The 18,453-nt window shown below is 39.8% G+C and overlaps 1 pseudogene; it reads left to right on the forward strand.

Annotated features, from left to right (window-relative positions):
• LOC102266733 (phosphatidylinositol N-acetylglucosaminyltransferase subunit Y-like) overlaps nt 1-17,973 on the forward strand; it is a 172,407-nt pseudogene extending 154,434 nt beyond the window's left edge.
• The last annotated feature ends 480 nt before the right edge of the window (nt 17,974-18,453 follow it).

An 18,453-nucleotide genomic window follows, 5' to 3' on the forward strand; every position in this document is an offset into this window, starting at 1 on the left:
GAACATGAATTTGGGCAAACTCCAGGAGACAGTGAAAGACAGGGAAGCCTGGCAATGTTGCAGTCCATGGAGTCACAAAGTGTCAGACAACTTAGCGACTGAACAACAACTGAGAACCTTATGCCTATAGCATCCTCATTCTCTCAGTTCCCCTTACCTCTCCAGATAACTCATTAACAGTTTTCTGTATATCCTTCCAGGGCCTCTTTACACAAGGATAAGAAAATATAAATACATATTCTTATTTTTCCAACTTATCTAGGAAACAGAAAAATTTTAAAAGACTAGTGTTATAAATGATAATATAAAAATGATAGGGTTTCAGAGAATGCAGAGATCACAGATGAGATAAGCATTGGTAAATCTCTTAGGAGTTGACAGGGAGGCAGGACATTATTCCTTGAAGGAAGAGGTAGCTAAGCTATTACATAGCATCTTAATTCACATGCAGGTGAATTTCTTGCTAACCTTGATGATACTTTAAAATTTACTCAGCTTCCTCCAGTCTCCATTTAGATTCAAGTCAAGAAGCAACCACTGTTAATTGCAGCATTTTCCCTGTAGAAACTAATTATAGCCCGATGCTATCAAAACAAGGCAAATTGTTAATGATACTTTACCTGACAAAAAAATAGAACTATTTTGCCATGAAGGAGAATGTTGGGAGTGTGTCACAAAAGGCATTTTAATCATAATTATAAAAATGAAGAGGGCTGCTGGAGAGAATCCATCGGGGCCCATCATGCTCACCTGGTTCTCCCCGAGAAGAGAGGCTGGAGGGGGAGAGGGGGAGGAGGAGGGAGCATCTTCCCTTGGCCTGGGCTCCAACTTTCCAGATGAGACGCTGATACAGACAACAGTTTCTGTAGTATGTAGGCTGCTCAGGACTCCTGACTGTTTCCACAGATGTACAAGCAGCCATTCTGTAAGCTGTTTGAAAGCCTCTGTTCATTCATTTAACAAACACTGAGTATCCTTGACCTGTCAGGCCCTTCTCTAGGTGCTGAGATCATGGAAAGAAAGAAAGTGAAGTAGCTCAGTTGTGTCTGATTCTTTGCAACCCCATGGATTGTAGCCTACCAGGTTTCTCTGTCCATGGGATTTTCCAGGCAAGAGTACTGGAGTGGGTTGCCATTTCCTTCCCCAGGGCATCTTCCCAACACAGGGATCGAACCTGGGCCTCCCGCATTGTAGGCAGATGTTTTTACCATCTGAGCCACCAGGGAAGTCATAGCAAGTGATTAAACAGAATTAAGAAAAGCAAAGCAAAGCAGAACAAACAAAATAAAACAACAAAACCTCTGTCCTGTGTGGTTTATATTCTATTATATATAATTTTATATAATAAGATAAATAAGCAAAAATATATCTATATATGTCAGATGGCAGTAAGGTTACACAGAAAAACAGAAAGTCAAGGAGTTGTGTAAGGAGTGTAGGGGTATGACTTAAAATAGGGTGCTTGGAATGGGACTCACAGAGAAGGTAGCATTTGAGCAAAGACCTAAAGGCAGTAAGAGATAAAACCTTACAAGTTTCTTTAAAAGTCAGAAAATATAGCAGAGGCAAAGTTGACATTCATCCAGGAAGGTTAGTAATGCCAAACAGGTTGTTAAAATACTGAATTATGTCTGCACTAGATGGTACAGCCACCTGTACAGGCAGTAGATAACTAAAGGTGTATTCTTCACACAACAAAAGTCCTCCAGGACCTTCTCCTTCTGTTTCCAAATGTCCCTTTCCTTCCTCTTATAAAGACATCAGTCACGAGGTTTAGGACCCGCCCAATCCAGAATGACCTCATCTTAACTTGATGACCTCTGCAAAGATCCTATCCAAGTAAGGTCACATCACAGGTACTGGGAGTTAGGACTTAAATGTATCCTTGGGGGAGACATAACTCAATCTACTCTAGTAGCTTTGACCAGGGTAGCAGCAGTGGATATGGAAAAATGCATTTTGACTCAGTATATTTTGGACAAAGAGCTAGTAAGTTTCTCTGAAAGGCTGGATGTGAGAAGAAGAGGTATCAGATTTGATTCCAAAGTTTTTTGTTCTGGGAACCCAGAAGATGGAGTTGCTATCAACTAGGATGAAGAAGAGAGAAAGGGGACAAATTTGGGGCAGGAATCAGGAGTTCAGTTTTGAATATGTTGAGTCATCTATTAGGTATAAGAGTAGAGGATGAATAGGCAGTTAGATTCCACCTTCTAATTTTTATATATTCTTTATAACTTCCCCCAGTGTGAGGTATGGCAGATGTCTTAACAAATGATGTGTGTAAAAATGAACGAATCAAGGACTACAAGCAGAAAAAAACATAGTTAAAACAAGTATGGCTTTTTTTAAACTTAGGATGAAAATGGTACTTCTTAAGAATAGAAACTAACATTTGTATACCCTTTCCCATTTGCAAATTTTCATTTCATTTTTCACATGCCTTATTTTAACCATCCCTTAATTTACTGATCTATAAATGCCATAACTATATCTGTCCTTTTCTCCTTTACTTTTCACTTTTCTTCTTTTCTCAGCTATTTGTAAAGCCTTCTCAGGCAACCATTTTGTCTTTTTGCATTTCTTTTTCTTGGGAGTGGTCTTCGTCATTGCCTCCTGTACAATGTCATGAACCTCCGTTCATAGTTCTTCAGGCACTCTATCTATCAGATCTAATCCCTTGAATCTATTTGTCACCTCGACTGTATAATCATAAGGGATTTGATTTAGGTCATACCTGAATGATCTAGTGGTTTTCTCTACTTTCTTCTTCAATTTAATTCTGAATTTTGCAATAAGGAGTTTATGAGCTGAACCACAGTCAGCTCCCGGTTTTGTTTTGCTGACTATATAGAGCTTCTCCATCTTCGGCTGTGAAGAATCTAATCAATCTGATTTTGGTATTGACCATCTGGTGATGTCCTTGTGTAGAGCTGACTTTTGTGTTGTTGGAAGAGGGTGTTTGCGTGACCAGTGCATTCTGTGGGCAACACTCTGTTAGCCTTTGCCCTGCTTTATTTTGTACTCCAAGGCCAAACTTGCCTGTTACTCCATTATCTCTCGACTTCCTACTTTTGCATTCAAGTCCCCTATGATGAAAAGGACATCTTTTTTGGTGTCAGTTCTAGAAGGTCTTGTAAGTCTTCTAGAACCATTCAACTTGAACTTCTTTGGCATTAGTGGTTGGGACATAGACTTGGATTACTGTGATATTGAATGATTTGCCTTGGAAACGAACAGAGATCATGCTGTCATTTTCAAGACTGCACCCAAATACTGCAAATTGGATTCTTTTGTTGACTACAAGGGCTACTCCATTTCTTCTAAGAGATTTTGCCCACAGTAGTAGATAAAATGGTCATCTGAATTAAATTCACCCATTTCATGCAAAGATGGGCACAAAGAAGGACAGATGGTATGGACCTAACAGAAGCAGAAGGTATGAGGAAGAGGTGGCAAGAATACACAGAAGAACTATACAAAAAAGATCTTAATGACCCAGATAACCACCATGGTGTGATCATGTACCTAGAGCCAATCACCCTGGAGTGTGAAGTCAAGTGGGCCTTAGGAAGCATCACGACAAACAAAGCTTGTGGAGGTGATGGAATTCCAGTTGAGCTATTTCAAATCCAAAAAGATGATGTTATGAAAGTGCTGCACCCAACATGCCAGTAAATTTGGAAAACTCAGCAGTGGCCACAGGACTGGAAAAGGTCAGTTTTCATTCCAATCCCAAAGAAAGGCAATGCCACAGAGTGTTCAAATTACTGCACAATTGCACTCATCTCACACACTAGCAAAGTAATGCTCAAAATTCTCCAAGCCAGGCTTCAACAGTACATGAACCGTGAACTTCCAGATGTTCAAGCTGGATTTAGAAAAGGCAGAGGAACCAGAGATCAAATTGCCAACATCTTCTGGATCATTGAAAAAGCGAGGGAGTTCCAGAAAAACATCTCTTTCTGCTTTATTGACTATTCCAAAGCCTGTAACTGTGCGGATCACAATAAACTGTGAAAAATTCTGAAAGAGATGGGAATACCAGACCACTTGACCTGCCTCCTGAGAAATCTGTATGCAGGCCAAGAAACAACAATTAGAACTTGGCATGTAACAACAGACTAGTTCCAAATACAGAAAGGAGTACATCAAAGCTGTATGTTGTCACCATTTTATTTAACTTATATGCAGAGTACGCCATATGAAATGCCAGACTGGATGACAAGCTAGAATCAAGATTGCTAGGATGAATATCAACAACTTCATGTATGCATATGACAGCACCCTTATGGCAGAAAGCGAAGAACTAAAGAGCCTCTTGATGAAAGTGAAAGAGGAGAGTGAAAAACCTGGCTTAAAACTCAACATTCAGAAAACTGAGATCATGGCATCTGGTCCCATCACTCCAGGCAAACAGTTGGATGAACAATGGAAACAATGAGAGACTTTATTTTGGGGGGCTCCAAAATCAGTGCAGATGGTCACTGAAGCCATGAAATTAAAGGACACTTGCTCCTTGGAAGAAAAGTTATGACCAACCTAGAGAGCATATTAAAAAGCAGAGACATTACTTTGCCAACAAAGGGCCATTTAGTCAAAATTGTTTTTCCAATAGTCGTGTATGGATGGAGTTGGACCATGAAGAAAGCTGAGCTCCAAAGAATTGATGCTTTTGAACTGTGGTGCTGGAGAAGACTCTTGAGAGTCCCTTGGCAGCAAGGAGATCCAACCAGTCCATCCTAAGGGAAATCAGTCCTGAATATTCATTGGAAGGACTGATGCTAAAGCTGAAGCTCCAATATTTTGGCCACCTGATGTGAAGAACTGACTCATTGGAAAAGACCCTGATGCTGGGAAAAATAGAAGGCAGAAGGAGAAGGGGATGCCAGAGGATGAAATGATTGGATGGCATCACCGATTCGATGGACATGAGTTTGAGCAAACTCCAGGAGTTGGTGCTGGACAGGGAAGCCTCGAGTGCTGCAGTACATTGGGTCGCAAAGAGTCACACACGACAAGCAACTGAACTGAACTGAACTTATATCTATCCTACAGTGAGAAAACCAACAGCTAGAGAGGTTAAACCAATTTACCAAGCTCACCCAAAGAGGAAGAAGTAGAATGAGGCTTTAGTTCCAGACTTCTACCCCAAATTCCAAGCCCTTTTCACTATACAGAGTTCTCAGAGATATACATTCTGATCAGATTAGTGGTTCTATTTCCTCTGTTATTTAGAAATTTCTTATATCAGAGTCAACATAAGAAAATTAGCTTAGTTTGTAATAAGTGGTCTTCAAATCCCACTTTTTTTTAATGCTGCTGCTGCTGCTGCCCGCCAAGTCACATCTCTTTTAATTTGAAATAGCTGATTAGCTTGAAGTAACTTTCCTAAATATAGACATTCCACATCTTTTCTGTAAAAATGCTAGATATACCCTGTTTTTGCTTTGACATTCAGCAAAGCAGTGCTGACTGGAGCACTTAACTACAAAGAAGAAATGCCCTCCTTCACTCTCAAGAAGAGGAACCTCTGGAAATCATGAAATTTGCATTTTTAGTTCTACCTGTCTCAGTAACTCTTTGTGAAGCTTTGCATGAGCCATGATTTCTCTGGGTCGCAGATGTAGCAAAAGTAAAATGACAGGTTGAGATTTGATGGTCTTAAGACAGCACATCAGGGCTGTACATGGGCTCTGAAGTCAGACAGAAATGGAGCCAAATCTCAAGTCTACCACATACTAGCTACTAGCCAGGGCAGTCACCAACTTTAAGCCTTTATTTCCTTACCACTAAAACGGACAAAATGTCTACTTTTCAGTATGGTTGTATGGATTAAATGAGACAAGGTATAAAAAGCACTTAGCATGGTGCCTGACATATCATAAGAGCTCAATCCAGTTGGTTACTGCTATCAACATTAGAATATTATGCATCCTTGTACTTCAGAAAATGAGTGGCACCTATAACATAAAAGAAAATCAGATAATGCATCTGAAAGAGTGTGAAATAAAAACCATGATGTTTTATTTCTCTAATTTACTGATTCACTCATGATCTGTACTATTCTGGCTCTGTGCCTTGGTTTATTGATCTTTAAAATGGACAAGGTATCACTACGTGTTTCCTTTACAAATATTCAGGGTGATTAAAAACTATGTTATTCATATGCCATATTTTCCTGATAATATCATTCACGCCTTAGCCTTTACATCATTAGCTAGAATTAGGCCTCTTAAAAAATCTTTCATCTTTTAATTAGAAAGAAGAAACCATGAAAAATCAGCTAAATGATAAATGGAGTAAATTGTGGCATCAGAAAAATAGGCAAAGCTGTTTCCAGCAACGAAACTTACAACTAAGAACTGCTCAAGAAAGCACAGGCTATTTCCAGTAACACATAAACATAGATGCCTTGGTGGTACCTTAGTTTATCCTGTAATGAACAATATTACTGCTAAAAAAAAGGTATTTTCTCAACTGAGTGAAAAGCAAGAAGAGATCATACAATAGATTTGTTTAGGCTGACACCTGATTCCAGAGCTATAATTGTTTGCCTTATTGTGAGTTGAGGATCCAGAGCAAAGGTTTCCCAACAACTGGGAACTACAAGGGAATATGGATGCTCCTCTCCATTATTCAATCAGATCAAGTATAATCCTTTGGCTCCTTCTGACAGAGTCTGCTACTCAGAATTAAGAGAACGTTTCATGCTCATCACATTGCCTTGGAGTTGGTCTTCAGTAAATGTTTGTTGGGTGAGCAAGTGGAAATAATTCAGTTCACTGGAGCCAGAGCCATGGTCTGTCCTTTATTAGAGCTACTCATGCCTGGGCTCTTTTCTATCCATATTGGAGAAGGCAGCAGGCAAGGCTTAGTCATTTGGGAATCCCAAATACCTTACATGTCGTAGGAGCATAGTAAATATTTTTGTGATTGTGTTAGCTCAAATTGCTTTTAAACCCCTTTAGGAGGAACCCTAAGGAAAGCCAATGCCCAATCTTTTCTTCTATTGCCAGAAGGACATCCATGAAGAGTCTCTATGCACCCTTGTTATTGTTCACCCAGAGATTTCCAGAGCACTACTCTCTTCAAGGCAGGGCAACAGGTATACTAATGACCCAGGCAAGGTTGCTGCCCTCCAGAAATTCACTACTCGGTGGGAAAAAAGATGGAACACATACAAAGATAAATAGGAGATAGAGCAAACTGTGATCATGTGCCAGCAAAGAGGTAAAACTAACAGCGAGAGGAGACTGCCACATCAAGGTGAGTTGTCACTTAAAAAAGTATTTGCATTGAACATTTTAAAGATAAGCAGGTACAACTTTCACTTGTAAAAAGGATATAGCGAGCGGTCCCTGATGCAACTAGTCCTGACTCTCTAATCTGGTACTTAAGAAGAGAGAAAAAGATGAAAATTAGGCACACTGAAGATTAATATTGGAAAGAGGCCCATGACTGGAATCTAGAATGACTTTGCACTACACCTAAGGTCAGTGGAAATGGCTTAGGAAACTCAATCAGGAAGAAGAACTGTATCTGTATTTTACCTTTTGAAACAGCCTTTTCAAGTACAGAAAGACGGCAGAAAGAACTATCCTTCTACCACTGCCAGCTTCCTGGTCCAAAGAATCTCTGGAATCTCTACCTAATGGAAAACTGATCAGACTTGAATGCATGGCCATAACTTTTGAAGATCCTCTTTGCTCCCACTTTTCTATACCCATCTAGGAACAACTTAAATAACTCACTAGAAAGGAGTGGTTTGGACTTTTTCTTTTTACATCACATCCCAAAATATGATTCCTATAAAGATAGAAAAACCTAAGAAGAATGCATGCTAGGATTATGGTTTTCCAAATACTGGATTAGTTCGAAGTGTCAAAGAACCAGACAGTGTATGTGGGGGAAAATCTTAGCCCCATACGACTGAGCCACATTAGATGCATTGCTATTTGACACTGAGAACTAAGCTGCAAGTTAGAAACAACAACCACAAGAATTTAGAAAAGAATTTGATTCACACCCAAAGCGGGGATGATAGGATCAGGGGAGATCCATACAGTCTGTGGACAAATGCCAGCTTCCAAAAGATCTCCCCTTGTTTGAAGATGAATAAAAAGGACCCCAAACACACCCAAGGGTCTTATGAAAACACACTGCAAAACAATGGAAAGAAAAAAAAAATCATTCTGAAGCTTTGGAAGAACAGACCTCTAAAAATGATCTGTACAGAACTCAGAAGAAAATTTTACAATATCATGTAATGTCATTAGTGTGCTGCTACAAGATATGATTGAAATGAAACAGGAGAAGAAAGTTATTATGAGAATAAGCTGAGATGTAAACAGAATATAGTGTAATGAGAGTGAGCCAAGAAAAAAAGGGAGCTGGATAATATTATTACAAATTGCAAGGAGACTGTAAACTTGTAATAAAACCATCTAAATCCACCTCAGAAGTAGTAAAATAAGGCCTGTCAGTACAGAAAATTAAATCCGTAACTTGGAAATGCTTTCTGAGGATATAGGAGAAAATACTAAAAGATGAAGAGATGAAAGAAGGTGGTAAGTAAGCAGAAGGAAGAAAGAACAGAGAGATACCTAAGAATTGAGGAATCTCAAGAAGCAAAATAGAGCAATTGGAACAAATGCATTAGAACAAGAAATGATTGGGAGCAAAGAAAAATTTCAAAGATGAGTCAAGAATGAATTAAAATAATATAAAATAATGGATAGTAATAAAGATTCCTTGAACATCTATCTAAAGATTTTGTTCATGTTAATTTCATTAACTCACAACTTCATATTAATAAAATTATGTCCATCCAATCGATGATGCCATCCAACCAACTCATCCTCTGTCATCCCCTTCTTCTCCTGCCTTCAATCTCTCCCAGCATCAGTTCTTTACCAATGAGTCAGTTCTTCACATCAAGTGGCCAAAGTATTTGAGCCTCAGGTTCAGCATTAGTCCTTCTAATGAAATTCAGGATTGATTTCCTTTAGGATTGACTGGTTTGATCTCCTTGCTGTCCAAGGGACTCTCAAGAGTCTTCTCCAACACTACACTTAAAAGCACCAATTCTTTGGTGCTCAGCTGTCTTTATGGCCCAACTCTCACATCCATATATGACTACTGGAAAAACCATAGCTTTGACTAGACGGACTTTTGTTAGCAAAGTAATGCCTCTGGTTTTAATATGGTGTCTAGGTTGGTCATCACTTTTCTTCCAAGGAGCAAGCATCTTTCAATTTCATGTCTTCAGTCACCATCTGCAGTGATTTTGGAGCCCAAGAAAATAAAGTCTGTCATTGTTTCCATTATTTCCCCATCTATTTGCCATGATGTGATGGGATTGGATACCATGATCCTCATTTCTTGAATGCTGAGTTTTAAGCCAGTTTTTCCACTCTCCTCTTTCACTTTCACCAAGAGGCTCTATTGAAACTTTTTTCCCCTTCAGTGTAGTCTCTGTGCCTAAGAGTTACCTAACAGTCTTAAATAAATAAACTGCTTTTATGTTTAAACTAGTTAGGATGGCTTCTGCTTTGCCCCCAACAAGCCACCTAGATTTGAGTTCTGCTCTAGTTATCAAAAGAAGTCATATACTCTCTCTAAGCTTAAGTTTCTGCATATCATATCTTACTTTATTAACACAATAACCTTATGAGATTGAGTCTGTCTTCCTCAAAGACCCCAATCATACTTCACTAAGGTAATACAAATGCTTTCCTCATTCTCAGTTGAAAGTCATACTCACTAGACTATGTCTACCCCCAACTCTTCTATTTGCAAAGATATACTAATCTGGGCCAAGAGATGCAGTGAATTGGAATCCTAGAACTGGGTAGTGGGGAGCAGGGGAGGGTTTTAAAGAATTTCTAGCTCAACCACTCATCTGATATATGGAAAGTCAACACTGGGAATGCTTATGTTGATATATTTGCAATCCGTCTAAAGCTGAACTTATCCCGAGCCTGCTTTTTGCCACAAGTGTGCAGCAAAGCATGACATTAACCAGTTGTTTTGTCTACATGTCACCTAATTTGAGCACCCTTTATAAACTGACTGTAGTGATTAGTTGTTCATTTACTGGAGAAGTTCATCCCAAACGCCCATTCCAGAAAGTGGCAGACATAACAATCTTATGAGGCATTTTCCTGAGAAAAGCTGGTCTGGAGCTTCACTTCTGCCAATCACTATCACCTTCACTGACAAGGTGATATCTAGCAGCTCAAACAGAAATGGTAAAAAGAGCCAAGCCTGGCAATAATACAAACTGTATAACTCAAACTGTTCCAAATTGAACCTTAGGCAGTTTCTCCAAATGAATTATTGACTAACTTGCCCAAGGTCTAGAAAGCTTCTCCATAAATTTTCCTTTGTATATTTATAATTACAGACTTCTCTCTGAATTGTTGTCCTTTGCCCTGGGTAGCATTTCACAGTAAATGTAACACAGAGGTCACATCCCTTTGCTTCCCTAAGGTATTTTTACTGTGGGCTCTAATTTTCTGGCTCCCATTCAGTGACCACATTTGCTTTCAGAGCAACAAGTTATCTTCCCATTTTATGAATGTAGGCTGACATAGATGTCACCTGGCAACATGAGAAGATGCTGAAGGCAAAGAAAGGCCGTGTAGATGAAGACCACAAACTGAGCTCAGGCTCTGAAACCCTCCAGTGACCAGCTTTCAGGAGCTAGGAATGGCCATTACATCTATTCTTAGGATCAATATCTCAGAGGATGTCTACACCATTGCTTTGAGGTAGACATTCTGGGAATGAGATTTAAGAGTGGACTCTTACTACCCAGTGAACTATTTGGTTTCATCTGGAGATGGGTTCTGCCATCCCCAGAGTGTCCACACACATACACACATAAGACTAAACAGTGTCAGTCTGCTGGTCTGCATGTAAACAAATCCATCCTCAATGACTCCTTCCCCTCCCTCCTGCATTCTGGGTTGGCCCTCAATTCTAAGTAACGCTCTTACATTGCCCAGTTCCTTTTCCAATGATTAAACTGAAACTTCCTCTCAGTATTGAAAAATCATTCACACTAAGACTTGATGACCCCTACCATTTCTGTTATCTCTGAACTTTTCATGACTCTTTCTCATGCATCAGTAATGGGTCCTGACTCACCTCTCCTCTGGGACCACTTCTGTCATCATGACTGTAGACCTTAGCCTCCACATGATGGCCCATCTGCCATCTTGGCCTCTCAGTCCTTTAGCTCAAATGACTGTTTAACCACTTTAACCTCAGCCATTCACGTGGTCACTTCCTATACATATTTTTATCATCAGAAACTGTGCAACTTGTAAAATCTCCAGTTCATACTTTGAACTTGCTGTTCACCCTTTACAGTAATTTCTTGCTATTATTTTCCCTTCAACAGTTCTTTAACCCCACTGACTTCTCTATCACATTACTATCATTTTTATAAATTGTCTCTGCTTCATGTCCTAACTTTCCTCTTATTATCCTGCCCAAATCCCATAATGCACCACTCAAATAACTGCTTTTAAAACACCTTATTTTCTTTGCCCCAGTCTCTTTCTGTTACACTTGCCTGGCAAATAACGACCATAATTACACTCAAATATACCTTTACTGTACATAGTCTCCTATGCAGACAAATTTTACTGGAGAAAATTAGGCAAATGTACTAACTGGACTCACTTAAAATTTATGACCACAAATCTGACATGGGCATTCAATATTGTATAGCGATCTTATATACTTCTTCAGTAAATTAACTTTCCCACTCTTCAAAATGGCTATTTCATACTTTTCTTTTTTCTCAAATCTCCACCACAGTCTTCTCTCTCTACTCTCTGCTGATAACTTTGCCTCAGACTTCAAAGGGAAAAGGTGCAGTGAGATCAGAACAGTCTCATCTTCCCACTATCAATTCTGCCAACTTATCCACAGCATATGTTCTAAATCCCTGCTTGTGAAAATGAAAGCGGTATCCCTGTTCTTAGCAAAGAAAACACTTATCCTTGTGTATTGGAACCCATCTTATCTCAACTTCTCAAGTACTCTGAGGCAAGTGTCTTCCAATGTGACACAGCTGGGGCCCACACTTGATCCATAAATCAAAATGCTAATTAAAGCTGAGTATCATTAAAATAATTATAACTAATGTATACCATTCTTTCATTTGCCACTCTTTTGCAGGACAAAACTTGCAGTTCTGGTTCTCCTTTTGCATACATTGTGTCATCTATAAATTTTAGTTTTGTTTCTTTTCAGTTCAGGGAGAATGGAAAGATGCTTAAAAATGATCTGAGGCCAACATCCTTGATTGTTATGAGTTCCCCAATTATTTATAGTTGTGTTGCTCACAACAATAGATCAATGTTTTTAGTAACTTACTAAAAAAGTCTTTTCAAAGCATTCAGCTAATGTTTCAAGCAATTTTTTCAATGCTTTATTCATTTTATGTAGTATTTCATTACATTACATAACTATAGTAATGAATACAATAGGCTGTACTGGTTGACTAGGGCTGCCATTCCAAACACCCAGACTGAGTGGCTTGAAAAACAGAAATTTATTTCTTACAGTTCTGAAGGCTAGAAATCCAAGATTAAGATATCATCAGGTTTGGTTTCCTTGGAGGTCACAGGACAGGATGAGACAATGGCCTTTGGCTTATAGATGGGCACCTTCTGGCTGTTGTCACATAAGGTATTTTCCCTCAGTATGGATGTTCCTGGTACCTCTCTTCCTCTTCTTAAAAGGATACCAGTCTTGTTGGCTTCCTAGGTGGCACAGTGGTAAAGAATCTGCTTGCCAGTGCACGAGACACAAGAGACTTGGGTTCAGGAATGGGTACTGACCCCAGTATTCTTGCCTGGAGAATCCCATGGACACAGGAGCCTGGCGGGCTACAGTCCATAAAGTTGCAGAGTCAGACATGACTGAGCACAGCACGTACTAGATTAGTGCCCCACACTTAGGACCTCATTTAACTTTTCAGAACATCCTTAAAGGTGCTATCTCCAATTACAATCCATTGGAGGTTAGGACTCCAACATAGTGGACTGAAGTGGAGGGCAACATTCAGTCTATAAATTAGGCTTAGCTGTTTTGAAGATGAATTACAACTGCATCTTTGTAAACAATAGATCAAACTGGAAAACACAGTTATTCATGGGCTTCAGAGTGTGAAATACCAGTTATGGGGATCACTGCTTTACCTCCCTCTCCTGAAAAAAAATGGACAAAGACTGCTAATCCAATCTGAAGTAGAGGTTGATTAAGAGAATTTCAATCATACTAGTGTATCTGAAATGGCAACCCACTCCAGTATTCTTGCCTGGAGAATCCCAGGGACAGGGGAACCTGGTGGGCTGCCATCTATGGGGTTGCACAGAGTTGGACACGACTGAAGCGACTTAGCAGCAGCAGCAGCAGTGTATCTACATTATCAGTTTTTTCCTCTCTACTAAGTGAGTTACATCTCTGTATAAATGTGGTTTAAAATAATATTTTAGAAAAGATTTTTAAAATGAACCCTTCCTTGGCCCCCTGTCCTTCTGCTGCTGCTCTATTTCTTTTCTCTCTCTTCCCTTCCAAATCCCTCTTAACCCATTTACTTTCTCTCAAGTCACAAAAGAACTGTACATATTTGGTGTCCATTTTTATTTCATCCTTTGCTATCCACTCTGATTGGGCATAATGGTCCTTTTCAAGGTCACTATAATTTTCATCTTGCCAAAGTCAATAGTTAATTTTTTTGTCTATCTTGAATTCTCCTTGGATATTTATAGTCAATTGTTCCCCCTTTTGAAAAATGTTTTAATTTCTGGCTCTGTGACAGTCTCTCTCCTGTTTTCAATCCCCTACTATCATATTAGCCTGCCAATCTTGGAGTGTCCATGGCTCTGTCCTTGGCTCTCTCATCATCTTTTTTTACATTCTATCCTCAATGTAATTCTCATCCCATCTTGACTTGAAAAACCATTCTGACATTCATAATTCTCCTACATCTCTTCTCTCATGACTACACTCATATATCTAACTGCCTATCTAACATCTCCACTTAGATGCCAAATGGCTTCTCAAATGGAAAGGGACCAAATTAGAATTTGTGCTTCCCACTCTCACCTTCAATACAGGAAAACTCTCTTCTTTGCAGCCATTCCAAGTTCAGTAATGGGGCCACCACATCACCAGTTACACAAATCAATAATGTAGGAGTCACTCAGATTTCCTTTTTGTTCCTAACATTCTACATCCTTTCATTAAAAAGTCCTATCAGTCCTTCCCCAGAACCTATCCCAAATCCCACCACTTCTTATCATTTCCATGCCACCTCTCTTGTTGCAGCTACCTCTCCCCTCGGTCGCTTCCACAGCTCTAAGTCATCTTCCTGTCTCCATTCTTGCCAGTATAATCATTACAGTCCATCGTCTACAAATAAGGCTTCTAAAATGTAAACCGGATCATTCCCCTCCCCTACAATAAAATTCTATAATGGTCTCCATTATTTTTGAATAGACTCTAAATTCCTCCACTGGACTACAAGGTGATCTGACCTCTACTGACTTTTTGATCTCACGTTTCTTTATTCTCTTCATTATCCACTAGCTTTCAGTCAAACTGGCTTTCTGGCCACCCTTCAAACACACCAAATGAGTTCTCTTCTGAGAGCCTTTCCATATGTGGATTCTTCTTGAAGCATTCTTTTCTTAGATCCTTGCAGAGTGGCCTTCGATTTTCTTGTCTGATTGAATAAACGTAAATGACTGCTATGACTAACTGCATTGTGCAATTTTTTTAAAGGCCAGGCAAAGTCTTAACCTAAATGAATTTAATTTTATGAATGGAAATCAGGGTGTCATTATGTTTGATGAGGGAGAAAGGGAAGTATAGTAGCTTCCTAGGCTGGACCAGTCAGACCACATACACTTTCCTGGTTTTCTTGCTTCCTACCTTCTCTTTTCTGCTTGTGGAAATTCAGTCCTGGTAAGTTCATGACTTGGACCTCCCATGTCAACCCAGTTCACCATAATCTGGGAAAACTTTCTACTTGCTATCTCCCTGCCATTCCTCTGGACATCTCCTTGGGACATCCTTCCAGCCAGGCCTCAGAATCAGCTATATAATATGTGGGGCCCAATGAAAAATGAAAATATGAGGTTCCTTGTTCAAAATTATTAAGGACTTCAAGATGGTGACAGCAGAGCATTAAACCAAGAGTGAATCAATTCTAAATACAGGACTCTGGTGACTCATAGGTCACATACCTTTGAAGTTAGTTTCTTAGGCCCTTCTTTGACATCAGGCTCATTTTCTTTCTGATGCATCTTCTTTTTTTTTTTAATTTAAATTTATTTATTTTAATTAGAGGGTAATTACTTTACAATATTGTATCAGTTTTGCCATACATCAACATGAATCCGCCACGGGTGTACATGTGTTCCCAATCCTGAACCCCCCCTCCCACCTCCCTCCTCATACCATCCCTCTGGGTCATCCCAGTGCACCAGCCCCAAGCTTCCTGTATCCTGCATCTGATGCATCTTCTAACACACCTTTAAATCTCTCCTCCATTCTGACTTCTCTCTCTTGATTCCTGTCCCCAATACAACATTAATCCAATGTGTGAAAGGTGAAACGTTAGAGTGGAGAGAATCATGGGCAGAAGGAGCTGGAAGCTTGAAAAATCAGAGAATGGGGATGGAAACACAAAGCCTAGCAGGCAGGAAAATAAAAATGCTTGCTCACATTGGGCAGGTAACAATTACCCAGGGCTTTAAAATCCCTGGATTCCGATATTTTGATATCTCTACAATCCTCCCAATTAGTTTTGTTCATATAAGGGACTAGATCCATAGTAAGAATGGTATTTTGTTACAGTTAATTAGCTTTCCTTTATTGTTGTCATGAATTTTATCCTTTTTACATTGCCTAGAGGAGAAGGCAATGGCACCCCACTCCAGTACTCTTGTCTGGAAAATCCCATGGATGGAGGAGCCTGGTGGGGTGCAGTCCATGGGGTCGCTAAGAGTCGGACACGACTGAGTGACTTCACTTTCACTTTCATGCATTGGAGAAGGAAATGGCAACCCCTCCAGTATTCTTGCCTGGAGAATCCCAAGGATGGGGGAGCCTGGTGGGCTGCTGTCTATGGGGTCGCACAGAGTCAGACACGACTGAAGCAACTTAGCAGCAGAAGCAGCAGAGGGAAAAATCTCTCTTGTCATTCCAGATGCATGAATCTATTTGCCTTATTCTGTACACAAGCTGAACTGTACAAATTTCCACTGTTTCTTTGCTTGTTTCTTTTCACTGGGAGAGATTCATTTTGAAATTGAGTTCACACTTGAAGAATGAAGCCCAGGTCATTGCCAGCAGGCCTGGAATTCAGCTATTTTCAGTGCAACCAGGATTTGAGCAAAGCTTAGATAAAAAGTAAAATATTGGGGCAACCAGAAGGAACTATGTAGACTCAAGAGACCTTTGTGTTAGTGTTTTCCCTTCAGTGGCTACCTATATTTGATGGGTCAAACGTAATTTTCTCCTCTTTCCCTCTGGCATTTCTTCAAATAATGTGTGTCACCATTAACAGGCAGTCAGGTCACTAGAGGTACTTTCCACGCTTAAAAGCTTTCAGGGAATCTCATTTTCATATGAAAAAGAGGCTACTTCTTCTTTCTTTCTATTTGGGACATCACAGCTGTCTCTCTCCTCTTCCCCCTAACTTCCCAGTGACTTAAAGAAAAAAAAAAAATTAGTCTGCCTCTGACCTATTTTGGTGACTTGGATCTCCATGGAGATGCCTGGATTCCTAATATAAAATATCTTCTGTCCAATTCCAATTACCCATTTACTTAAACAGTGAAAGCTGGCATGGAGATAATATTTTTGAGGAGCCAAAAAGCTAGAATACAAATAATCTGAGGTGACAGTGGTGCCACTGCCTCTTGGCAGTACCTCACATGCTCTTTAAGAAACCTTAGTTATAAAGTATGCCACCCTACTTTCAACAATGACCTGTGCCTCTCATCCCTTCTGTGGCATGAATCCTAAGCCTAACTTTAAACTGACACCAGTCACCTAAACTCTTTCTCCAGCCGGCCATGTTGGAGGGTTAGTTCACAGTCTATAGGTGCCTCCATGACAATTTGATGCATGAGTAAGTTTGGGTCCCCCTGGTCAATATAGGCTCCAACTGTCCTTAAGCAGAAAGCAAGCAAGAAATCTCTGAGCCAGAAATCAGCAAATAAGAGTAAGCCATTCACTGGGTAGCCAAGGGTGCGCAGAGGCCCTGTCACGGGCTACCAGACCATGCTGAATGGAATGTGCAGTCAGTTTGCCTCTGTGCTGTGAGGGACAACCCCACTGCCATCCATGGTCACCAACTCCCTGCCCCCCACCCCAGGTGTCTGTATGCACCAGGGTCATCGCAATCTGCAAGACAAGAACGAGAGGAAGGAGAAACCACCCCACACCTTTGACCCAGTGCTACTTGAGTTCCTAGTGTGCCTGCTCTCCAAGAAGCCACTCAGATATGAAGCATTGACAAATGAATTGATTAATGAAGAGTTAGGAGTAGCTTATTCAATTATTGATGGGATTCCTAACATGATACCACAGGCAGCTAGGATGACACATCAAAATAAGAAGCAAGAAGAAATGGAGCATTAGATCATATTTAAAAACAACAACACGCAACTGAATATTTTAAATACCATCTACATTTTAAAAAGTCAGAGTGGCAGGTAATAAGTGGAGGAGAACATTTCTGTCTCTTCCTATGTTGACTGTTTTTATTCTGTTGGTAATCTTTGGCAGGACTGTTTTACTTGGCCTCTGTGAAAGAAAAGTTCCCACGGGGCTGCACTAGCGCTGTGCTTTTACAGTCTGCTCTTGCCGATCACCATACTTGTTTATGTGTTCTTCCACCTTTGGACTTGGATGGGTATTAAACTTTTCAGGCATAATTAATGCAATCAGAGCCAAGCTGGTATATCCTAATGACGTGTTTGAATGTCTATCTCTGAAAGCTCAACTACATGGAAATATTGGAAACCCACTTAATTTGCAGGAAAGATACTTTGGCTAGCTTCTGTCAAAGGCTTAAGGACTATGGGAGGATTAAGCTGCAGAGGCTTCATTGTACTTTGGTTTTGCCCATGTTTTTTGAAGGTTGTCATTTATACCTCAGGTAACAGAAGAAACATTCCAACAAAGTGCCTTGGAAATTAACAGCCCCAACCATCATCTGATGACTTCCCCCTTCATAATTAAAAGTTTCCAATTTTAAATTTTATGCTTATTTTAGATTCAAAGTCTTTGGTAAAGTCACATGTTAAGAATGATTGAAATAATTCCAAAGGAGCAATGTTGGTGTAGCTTAGAGAAATGCATTTGAACTAATGTGATATAAAATTGTAATAAAATGAAAATTCCATGGACTTGCCAAAA

The sequence above is a fragment of the Bos mutus genome, chromosome 7 (genome assembly GCF_027580195.1).
Source record: "Bos mutus isolate GX-2022 chromosome 7, NWIPB_WYAK_1.1, whole genome shotgun sequence".
In the NCBI taxonomy this organism is placed as follows: Eukaryota; Metazoa; Chordata; class Mammalia; order Artiodactyla; family Bovidae; genus Bos; species Bos mutus.